The sequence below is a fragment of the Jatropha curcas genome, chromosome 3 (genome assembly GCF_041381405.1).
Source record: "Jatropha curcas cultivar XTBG-Jc1 chromosome 3, XTBG_Jcur_1.0, whole genome shotgun sequence".
Classification (NCBI taxonomy): domain Eukaryota; kingdom Viridiplantae; phylum Streptophyta; class Magnoliopsida; order Malpighiales; family Euphorbiaceae; genus Jatropha; species Jatropha curcas.
This window is the reverse complement of record NC_143153.1, coordinates 9,514,848-9,525,564: the sequence shown is the minus strand read 5'-3', so window position 1 is coordinate 9,525,564 and position 10,717 is coordinate 9,514,848. Positions and strand designations below refer to the sequence as shown.

Here is a 10,717-nt window from a genome sequence, read left to right as displayed (position 1 = left end):
TAATTTAAGCAGTTTGAGTATTCAATGGAATAATTTTTACAAGTTAAAGTATTTAATGGATACAATAGGTTAAAGTAAAAGTTGAAGGTGCCACAAGATTTAGAAAAAAAGTTCAATTTGCATCCTACATTTGGGCTAAATGTACAAAAAACCCACAAACAAACTTTTGGATTAAAAAACTCACAAACTTGACATTTTATTATCACTTTATTCTAATTTTTCACTAAGGATTTATGTGTGTATAACATACGGTCAATAATAATAAATAAATGAATTCAAAATTATTTTCCTCTAATAAATAGTAATAGCAACATCTCTTGAGCTAAAATAGTAACAGCATCTTAATTATTTGATCAATAAATGAATCCATCCATTATTGATTATGTTTCTGTCACGACCCGATTCCATGGGCCGGACTGGCACTAGGGCCCAGGTAAGCTTAAGGCCCCCGAGGCCCGTAGTAAGCCTGAAACACTAAAAATTTACTATCTCAATATAATTTTAAACATTTAGCCCATATTTATCAGTTACAACATTCCATAAATCGGGCTCAATTAACATTTCATCACATTTTTAATATGGCTCACATAATAATATCGTCTATGTTAATACATGACTAATTGTTCACAAATTCTACAACTGCAGAGTCACTAACTATTTGACATACATAGCTTTTTTATACATATAGTTACATAACAAAATAATTACGGAACTAGGAAAATTTCTCTATTGCTCTGCGCCGAAGAAACATAGCCTAAATCGAATTAAAGAAAAACTTACTTCCTGAAAAAAAATCAAACAAGACATGTGAGTTTTCTAAGGAGTAATAATTTTTGCACCACACACGCAGTCACACAAATGTGTAAACATATTAATCTAGTCGTCCGACTAGTTATATGCTCATGCAGCTAGTCACACAAATGGCAAATCACCAGCACTCACAATCATTAACATCTTCATATAATCACATCACGTGGAAATTAGTCAGTGGAGTCACCGAACACCCGATGAGCCGTCCTCCCACATGGCTCATCCTCTCACATGTGCACCAGGGAGCCGATCCCCCATACTGGCCGACCGGTCTAATCCTCACTTGACCAGCCCTCTCATTGTTTTTCTATCATCTCTTTTCTTTTTCATACCAACAGGAGGCAACCCGGTCGCCTCCATCAAATCTAGATCATCAGGCGCTCACAACAGGAGGCCACCTTGCGGGCTGCGATCAAATCTAGATTATCAGGTGCGCCCAATAAAGAAGCCAACCTGTGGTTAACAGTAACAGTAACAGTAGGTGCACACGGGGGCGCCGATCTCCCATTTACCCGGCTAACAGAAACAGAATCGGGATCCATATAACAGAATCAGAATATAACAGAAATCAGAATCAGGATCCGTATAACAGAAACAGTCTCACAAACCCATGGTGACCCTCTTCATCCTAATTCCACACAAACAAAGCACAGCAATATCACAACACAATTAATCAAGTATTGCAATTAAATGCAAGCATATTAATCAATTAAACATCATAATGCAATGCAAATAACCAAATAAATAAATAGTATTAACAATAATAATGGAAATAAATAAATAAATATGTAAATCATTAAATGAGTAGTAAAGATAATAAATAATCAGAGCACTATATTTATTATGTACCAAGTTATAGAACTAATCTAACTAAACTTATTAATTATGTTGTTAATTAAAATTAATCTAAGTTCTATCGAAATTTCGGCAGCACCTCCCCTAAAAATATGACTATCTACCTGTTTAAACATCACCATTTAATATACTTAGCAATTATCAATCACACAGCCCATCCATCGGGCAATCAACCAATCACATACCCATCCTCAAATAGCAATATTACATTCCACAATTAATTCTTACTTAATATTCTTTAATTGATTACCTTACACAAATTTATTTAGATATGCTTCATGAGTCAAGTAGGAATTATGTACATATCTTCCTTTCTCCAAATTATTGCAAAAGACATCAAATTTCTGAAGTTTAATTTAAATATTCTTAGATTGAACTTCACTTTAAATAAAGATATACCCAGTAAATCCGTATCATCTTGAGGAAATCAAACACAACCATTCTTGCTTTCAATTAGCCGAAACTCATAAGAGCTAACCTCGCAACAATCGCCATTACATAAAAATTCTAAATTCCAACTTAAACTCATTTACTAGCAAATTCATTTAAATAACAAAGAATTCATTTTAATATACCGTTTCTAATCTCATCGTTATCAAACTCATCAGGATGAACAATATAGTTGCTGCCTTTAAGTTTCTCCACCAAAATTCATGTTTTACATAATAATCAATTCATTTCTCAACATAATTATTTTGTTTAATACCGTTCCTTCAAAAAAAATAGAACTCGTATAAATAATTAAGTTAGTTGCTGCCATAGTTAAGAGATCCTTGATTTCTTTGCAAACATCTGTAGTTTAAGCAAATAATCTACCTATTTTCTATACAAGAATTCAGATTGTATAGCTATTTTAAAGAGCAAAAATTGAAATTCCTAATCATACTCGTATAAATGGCAACGGAATATCCAAATTTCTACAATAGCTCAATTATATATCTCAAATCCTTCAACTAAGATCAAAGAACTCATGAATTAAAATGAAGAGGTTCATAATATGGTTTACCTAGTTGCAAAACGGGCTGGAACTTGAAATTTTCCGGTTGAAATGACCGGCAGTAGCAACAAGGCACCAACACAGTCGCTGCTGCCGCTGACGTGACCGGAAATGGGTGGAAAGGTGGCCGAAGGCACGCTGGAGGCGCGGAGAGAACGTAGTCCGGCCGGTCCTTGGCTGGGCTCCCTAAAAAATGGAAGGAGAAGCGTTGAAGAAGGCTACCGATCGGCAAAATGAAGTGTAGCTCGCTGTCCTTCCTCTTTCTCACTGAATCGCGAGCTACCAGTCACCAGAGGTGGAGCAACGGCGTTTGAGGGGTGCTGGAGACGAGGTGATTGGCCGGCTATGGGCTGGTGTCGCCGGAAAATCGAGGAGAAGGCTGCGACGCGACTTCCCGATCGAGGCAAAGTCACAGCTCCTCCTGCGACACTGTGTTCACCAGAAACGAAAGAAGAGAGGAAAGGAGAGGCCGGAGACGCACGGTGAGGAGGCGACGGCGGCAGGGAGTGGTGGCGGAGGCGCTGGTCTTCGGTGGTCGGAAAAACGAAAAGGAGAAAAGGGGAGGGGTGAGGTCGACGCTGCTGGAAGAAGAAGAAAAGAAAAGAAGAAAAGAAAAAGAAAAAAAAAAAAAGAAAAGAAAATTATAAAGCTTCTAGACCATTCCGGTTCGATTCGAACCGGTTTGGTCTAATTCTATGATTTGGCTCAATTTGCTTGGTTTTCGAGTTTTTCGCTTGGTTTTTAAAAAAATCGAATTGGGTTACGGGTCCAGTTTAGCAATAATAAAATACTAGCTGGTATAATCTCATTGGTTGAAATAAAAAAAATTTAGTTTTTAAATGAAAATTCTTCGAAATTAAATTTTCGGGTCGTTTCAATCTCCCCCCCTTATAAAAATTCGTCCTCGAATTTTAGAGATGAGCAAGAAATAGGAATCCAACTAGAAAAGAAAGCATGTAAGGATATTTAACAAACAAATTATCATTTGATTGACATCCAAGAATAAATGAATGGAAGGTTTCATTATAAATCTCACCCCTTAAACTAGCAAACAAGGTTCCATCGCACTCAAAATGTATTCGTTCAACCATCCGTTACATCTATTGTCACTTGATTAAAACTCACAGGAAACTTAAGTCTATTACTATAACCTCCAATTTCTATTATCAGTCAGCTACTGAAATCTTTAGAAAGTAGTTTAATAAAACCGAGTTTAGCAGTAACATGCAGAATAATAATAATAATAATAATTAATAATACATATTTGTCCATGAAAACCATGTTCCGATAAAGTTGAAAATGCACAATGGTAATGTCAAAAGGCTTTTCCATCAATCTAAGCAAAACACATATTCTATGAAAGCAAAATATATTGGTAAGGATTAAATACAGAGCTTACGAAAACTAAAAATAACTGAAATTTGATTGACTTATAATAAGGATTAACTCATTTAGTTTACATATGTTATTACTACATCTTTGCTTAATCAAAAGTTCGAAAACTATTATTATTTTTTTTTTTTTTTAATTCAAAACTTTAAGAAAAATCGTCTTGTAACTTTCATTGTCTATTAGTATCACAGGGCGACTTGAGCTCACTCTATTGGTTCTTACCTATATAAGTCTTACTTCCCCTATAATATTCTTACTATAGACTGGTGCAACTATTAAATAGCTCCTGAACTAATGATCTCGCTGTACTACCAGTTATCATGCCCCTACAAAGATTTTAATGCTTTCAACTCAACCATCACTTTTGTTTTAACTTAATCTCTCAAGTTGCCCTAATACTTATCGTCTAATGGACTTTCATAATAACACCTTTCATCTTTCTTAGCTCTTATATTTTTAATAACTTTTCATTTCTCACATCAAATCAATCTCATGGACTAGAATTTTCTAAACTATAGCCTTAAACATTTATTAAAAGGTCTTAATTAGCCATACGTCTACCTATCACTAACTTGAGTCAACTTAATATTTAACTTACCTATCTCATTTGTCCTTAATCAATCAATATCCTTTTATTCAAGTCGAGTAAGATATTTATAAATTACTCTCATTTGTCTACCACTTGCTCCTAACATATATTATACTTTGCTATATATACCATTTCTATACCCTTAAACCATTCAAGTCCATTCCTAATGTTATCCCTTCTATTTATTTCGCAACCTAGCTTCTAAACTAAAGTTGTCTCCTCAAACCTTTCCAACGTTTGTGTCCTTAATTCAACTACTAATTGTCCACTTACTTATTCTTAACATTACCATTTTCTCATTACTACCTTTTATCTTGTTCTTCCCAAAACATTCTTTTTAAGTTCTAACCACACTCATGATCAACTCACCTTGTTATTTCATCTAACTGGTCCCGTGATATAAATAGACAACTTACGAAAATAACATAATTAATCAATTTCGGATTATTTGTCATAACATAATTTAAATTCAAAATAAAAATAGGGTTTTAAATTTAAATATCAATATCAAGTAAATAAAACAATAAAAAGAAATTCTAAAGAAATTCAGTAGCCGAACTGAATACTAAACTACCAATTCCTAATCACCCAAAGTTCACCAATCCGCCATACAAATGAAAAACCTATTTATTTTCCACACTATCCTATTTACTGTAGGAATAGAGATCACATGAAAAGTAGTGTACTGGGTGATCAGGCCAATCCACTACCAACAAGTATTACTCTATTCCCTAGCCTAAGGGTTGACACCAACTCTAGCCCCTATAGGTATTGCGATGGGTTCATCCTATTATCCACTACTTTCACTCAAATCCTCAATTACTTCTTTCTATGGCCCATTGGTTTACACAACAGGTATGGATTTTTCCTTCATAGGGTTAAGTGCGTCCACCCTCCCTAAGAAGGAAATTCCCAAGCTTCTTTCCTTATGTTGGTTACGGCCGATCCCAACATAAAGAAACTTCCTATACTCCGCAGTTGTGTCCTACAATCCTAACCTAAGCTCTGATACCAACTTTGTCACGACCCGATTCCATGGGCCGGACCGGCACTAGGGCCCAGGTAAGCTTAAGGCCCCCGAGGCCCGTAGTAAGCCTGAAACACTAAAAATTTACTATCTCAATATAATTTTAAACATTTAGCCCATATTTATCAGTTACAACATTCCATAAATCGGGCTCAATTAACATTTCATCACATTTTTAATATGGCTCACATAATAATATCGTCTATGTTAATACATGACTAATTGTTCACAAATTCTACAACTGCAGAGTCACTAACTATTTGACATACATAGCTTTTTTATACATATAGTTACATAACAAAATAATTACGGAACTAGGAAAATTTCTCTATTGCTCTGCGCCGAAGAAACATAGCCTAAATCGAATTAAAGAAAAACTTACTTCCTGAAAAAAAATCAAACAAGACATGTGAGTTTTCTAAGGAGTAATAATTTTTGCACCACACACGCAGTCACACAAATGTGTAAACATATTAATCTAGTCGTCCGACTAGTTATATGCTCATGCAGCTAGTCACACAAATGGCAAATCACCAGCACTCACAATCATTAACATCTTCATATAATCACATCACGTGGAAATTAGTCAGTGGAGTCACCGAACACCCGATGAGCCGTCCTCCCACATGGCTCATCCTCTCACATGTGCACCAGGGAGCCGATCCCCCATACTGGCCGACCGGTCTAATCCTCACTTGACCAGCCCTCTCATTGTTTTTCTATCATCTCTTTTCTTTTTCATACCAACAGGAGGCAACCCGGTCGCCTCCATCAAATCTAGATCATCAGGCGCTCACAACAGGAGGCCACCTTGCGGGCTGCGATCAAATCTAGATTATCAGGTGCGCCCAATAAAGAAGCCAACCTGTGGTTAACAGTAACAGTAACAGTAGGTGCACACGGGGGCGCCGATCTCCCATTTACCCGGCTAACAGAAACAGAATCGGGATCCATATAACAGAATCAGAATATAACAGAAATCAGAATCAGGATCCGTATAACAGAAACAGTCTCACAAACCCATGGTGACCCACTTCATCCTACTTCCACACAAACAAAGCACAGCAATATCACAACACAATTAATCAAGTATTGCAATTAAATGCAAGCATATTAATCAATTAAACATCATAATGCAATGCAAATAACCAAATAAATAAATAGTATTAACAATAATAATGGAAATAAATAAATAAATATGTAAATCATTAAATGAGTAGTAAAGATAATAAATAATCAGAGCACTATATTTATTATGTACCAAGTTATAGAACTAATCTAACTAAACTTATTAATTATGTTGTTAATTAAAATTAATCTAAGTTCTATCGAAATTTCGGCAGCACCTCCCCTAAAAATATGACTATCTACCTGTTTAAACATCACCATTTAATATACTTAGCAATTATCAATCACACAGCCCATCCATCGGGCAATCAACCAATCACATACCCATCCTCAAATAGCAATATTACATTCCACAATTAATTCTTACTTAATATTCTTTAATTGATTACCTTACACAAATTTATTTAGATATGCTTCATGAGTCAAGTAGGAATTATGTACATATCTTCCTTTCTCCAAATTATTGCAAAAGACATCAAATTTCTGAAGTTTAATTTAAATATTCTTAGATTGAACTTCACTTTAAATAAAGATATACCCAGTAAATCCGTATCATCTTGAGGAAATCAAACACAACCATTCTTGCTTTCAATTAGCCGAAACTCATAAGAGCTAACCTCGCAACAATCGCCATTACATAAAAATTCTAAATTCCAACTTAAACTCATTTACTAGCAAATTCATTTAAATAACAAAGAATTCATTTTAATATACCGTTTCTAATCTCATCGTTATCAAACTCATCAGGATGAACAATATAGTTGCTGCCTTTAAGTTTCTCCACCAAAATTCATGTTTTACATAATAATCAATTCATTTCTCAACATAATTATTTTGTTTAATACCGTTCCTTCAAAAAAAATAGAACTCGTATAAATAATTAAGTTAGTTGCTGCCATAGTTAAGAGATCCTTGATTTCTTTGCAAACATCTGTAGTTTAAGCAAATAATCTACCTATTTTCTATACAAGAATTCAGATTGTATAGCTATTTTAAAGAGCAAAAATTGAAATTCCTAATCATACTCGTATAAATGGCAACGGAATATCCAAATTTCTACAATAGCTCAATTATATATCTCAAATCCTTCAACTAAGATCAAAGAACTCATGAATTAAAATGAAGAGGTTCATAATATGGTTTACCTAGTTGCAAAACGGGCTGGAACTTGAAATTTTCCGGTTGAAATGACCGGCAGTAGCAACAAGGCACCAACACAGTCGCTGCTGCCGCTGACGTGACCGGAAATGGGTGGAAAGGTGGCCGAAGGCACGCTGGAGGCGCGGAGAGAACGTAGTCCGGCCGGTCCTTGGCTGGGCTCCCTAAAAAATGGAAGGAGAAGCGTTGAAGAAGGCTACCGATCGGCAAAATGAAGTGTAGCTCGCTGTCCTTCCTCTTTCTCACTGAATCGCGAGCTACCAGTCACCAGAGGTGGAGCAACGGCGTTTGAGGGGTGCTGGAGACGAGGTGATTGGCCGGCTATGGGCTGGTGTCGCCGGAAAATCGAGGAGAAGGCTGCGACGCGACTTCCCGATCGAGGCAAAGTCACAGCTCCTCCTGCGACACTGTGTTCACCAGAAACGAAAGAAGAGAGGAAAGGAGAGGCCGGAGACACACGGTGAGGAGGCGACGGCGGCAGGGAGTGGTGGCGGAGGCGCTGGTCTTCGGTGGTCGGAAAAACGAAAAGGAGAAAAGGGGAGGGGTGAGGTCGACGCTGCTGGAAGAAGAAGAAAAGAAAAGAAGAAAAGAAAAAGAAAAAAAAAAAAGAAAAGAAAATTATAAAGCTTCTAGACCATTCCGGTTCGATTCGAACCGGTTTGGTCTAATTCTATGATTTGGCTCAATTTGCTTGGTTTTCGAGTTTTTCGCTTGGTTTTTAAAAAAATCGAATTGGGTTACGGGTCCAGTTTAGCAATAATAAAATACTAGCTGGTATAATCTCATTGGTTGAAATAAAAAAAATTTAGTTTTTAAATGAAAATTCTTCGAAATTAAATTTTCGGGTCGTTTCAGTTTCAGATATTAATTCTTGAAAAATAGCTTCCAGCTTTGGTTATTTTGGCCAAGGAAATGTTGCTGTAACTATTTACAAGAGAACAATAAATTTTAATTCATTTATTTCTTATTGTTAACTGTACTGTATATACGTAAATCTTTAGTGAAAAATTAGGCTAAGTGAAAATAAAATGCCAAGTTCGCTGGTTTTTTTATCGAAAAGTTTATTTGTAGGTTTTTTGTACATTTGACCCAAATTAAACCTTCTTTCTAAGATTTTTTAGGTAAAATATAAAGATGAATTTATGCATTGAGCTTTTAATTAATAAGTATAAATTGATTTGTCATGTTGAATTTTATCCTTCTTGTGTTAGGACTGATATAGAATAAGAGGGACCAAACGGTAATGCAATTCATTTTATATGTAAGTTGTCCTTTTTAGATGACTTTAAGCTAATTTGTTATTATGTATAGTTGAGTAATTGGCAACTTAAGTGAATTTATTAACCAAATAGACACCTTTTTAGATGACTATATATAAAATCTGACAATTTGGCATCGGAGTAATGAATTTTTTTAAACCAATCGCTTCTTGTATACAAAGACCAACTAAGAAAATGGTGATGACTAACGCATTGCGATTCCAACTGGGGTGAGCAATTCTCGGTTTCTAACCGAGAATCTTAAAAACAGAATCGATTCATTTTGGTTGTATTTGGATAGTTGTTTTAAAAAAATTCGATTACCGATTGGTTTGGATATATAGAACCGTTTGGTTTTCAATTTTTGGTTTAACTACCATAAATAACTAACCGAATTTATTTTTAAGCTAACATAACTAATTTGGTCTAAAATAACAGAATCCAAATCGAACCAAACCGATTTAATTTGGTTTGGATCGGTTATTATACTATTTGATTTCGGATTTAGATACCATAAAACTGAGCTAATTCAGTTGTTCGGTTTGGTTAACCGACTCTCACCCCTAATTCCATCCACTGGAGGAGCGAGTGCTACTTCTAAAGCAATCACTTAAAGGGATACAAACCTCTAAAACAAATATAAGAGTAAACCTCTAAAACAAATATGGATTGACAATAAAAAAATCAAGTAAACTAGAGATGATTTCTATATGCAAAAAGATCCATTACAACAACAATCAATAATGACAGAGATGATGCGCTCCAGAAATATAGGGAATCTATTGCTCCATTTTTGCATCGGTATATATAGATAGTATGCATGAGGATTGAGGTTTACTGCTAGTGCCTTCATTGTGAAAAGTTGTAGAGACCTCGACTCAATTCCCTAACCTTAACTTTTCAATTAGGGAAATTCTGTAATCTTACCCTTCAACCGCCACCTGCTGGAAATTCTCCAAAACCTCCAAGCCTGAACACTTTCTATTGCCTTCAAAAAATAAATTAAGGGTGTCAAAATTTGTTTGGTGTGTTAGGTTTTACACGTCTCTATCTAACACGTGACATGATTAGGGTTAACAGTAGTATGACCCATTTAATAATCATATTAAATATTTAAACATGAAAATTAAACGAGTGATATGAATACGATAGTTGTAATCCACTTAATTAAATGGGTCATATGTGCTTCAAAAAAATTTAATCAAATTTAATTAAATAAGTCGTATACGGGTCAGAAACAAGACACATATAACATATATAACACACATAAACCACTTAATATATTAATTATAGATGAATTATATTTTTATTATTAAATAAAAGGGTTAGACGACATGAATCAACTCGTTTAAATTTATGTTATATATAGGTCACCCTTTTGTAACTTGAACTCATTTAGACTCAATCATGACTCGTTTAATTTTTGTATTAGGTGAATTATATTCTCGTGCCATGACCTTTTTTTCAACACCCCTAAAATCACAACGAAACAACATGGCTTA

The 10,717-nt window shown here is 35.0% G+C and overlaps 2 long non-coding RNA genes across 2 annotated transcripts; both read right to left on the bottom strand.

Moving 5' to 3' along the window:
* Window positions 1–527: 527 nt before the first annotated feature.
* LOC149497504 (uncharacterized) lies at window positions 528–3,231 on the bottom strand. The gene is made up of 2 exons (XR_016319957.1): window positions 2,672–3,231; window positions 528–783 (listed from the first exon to the last, which is right to left on the bottom strand). It is a non-coding gene; the product is annotated as an uncharacterized LOC149497504 (long non-coding RNA).
* Window positions 3,232–5,799: 2,568 nt separating this feature from the next.
* On the bottom strand, window positions 5,800–8,401 carry LOC149497503 (uncharacterized). Its single transcript, XR_016319958.1, has 2 exons — window positions 7,944–8,401; window positions 5,800–6,055 (listed from the first exon to the last, which is right to left on the bottom strand). It is a non-coding gene; the product is annotated as an uncharacterized LOC149497503 (long non-coding RNA).
* Between the last annotated feature and the right edge of the window lie 2,316 nt (window positions 8,402–10,717).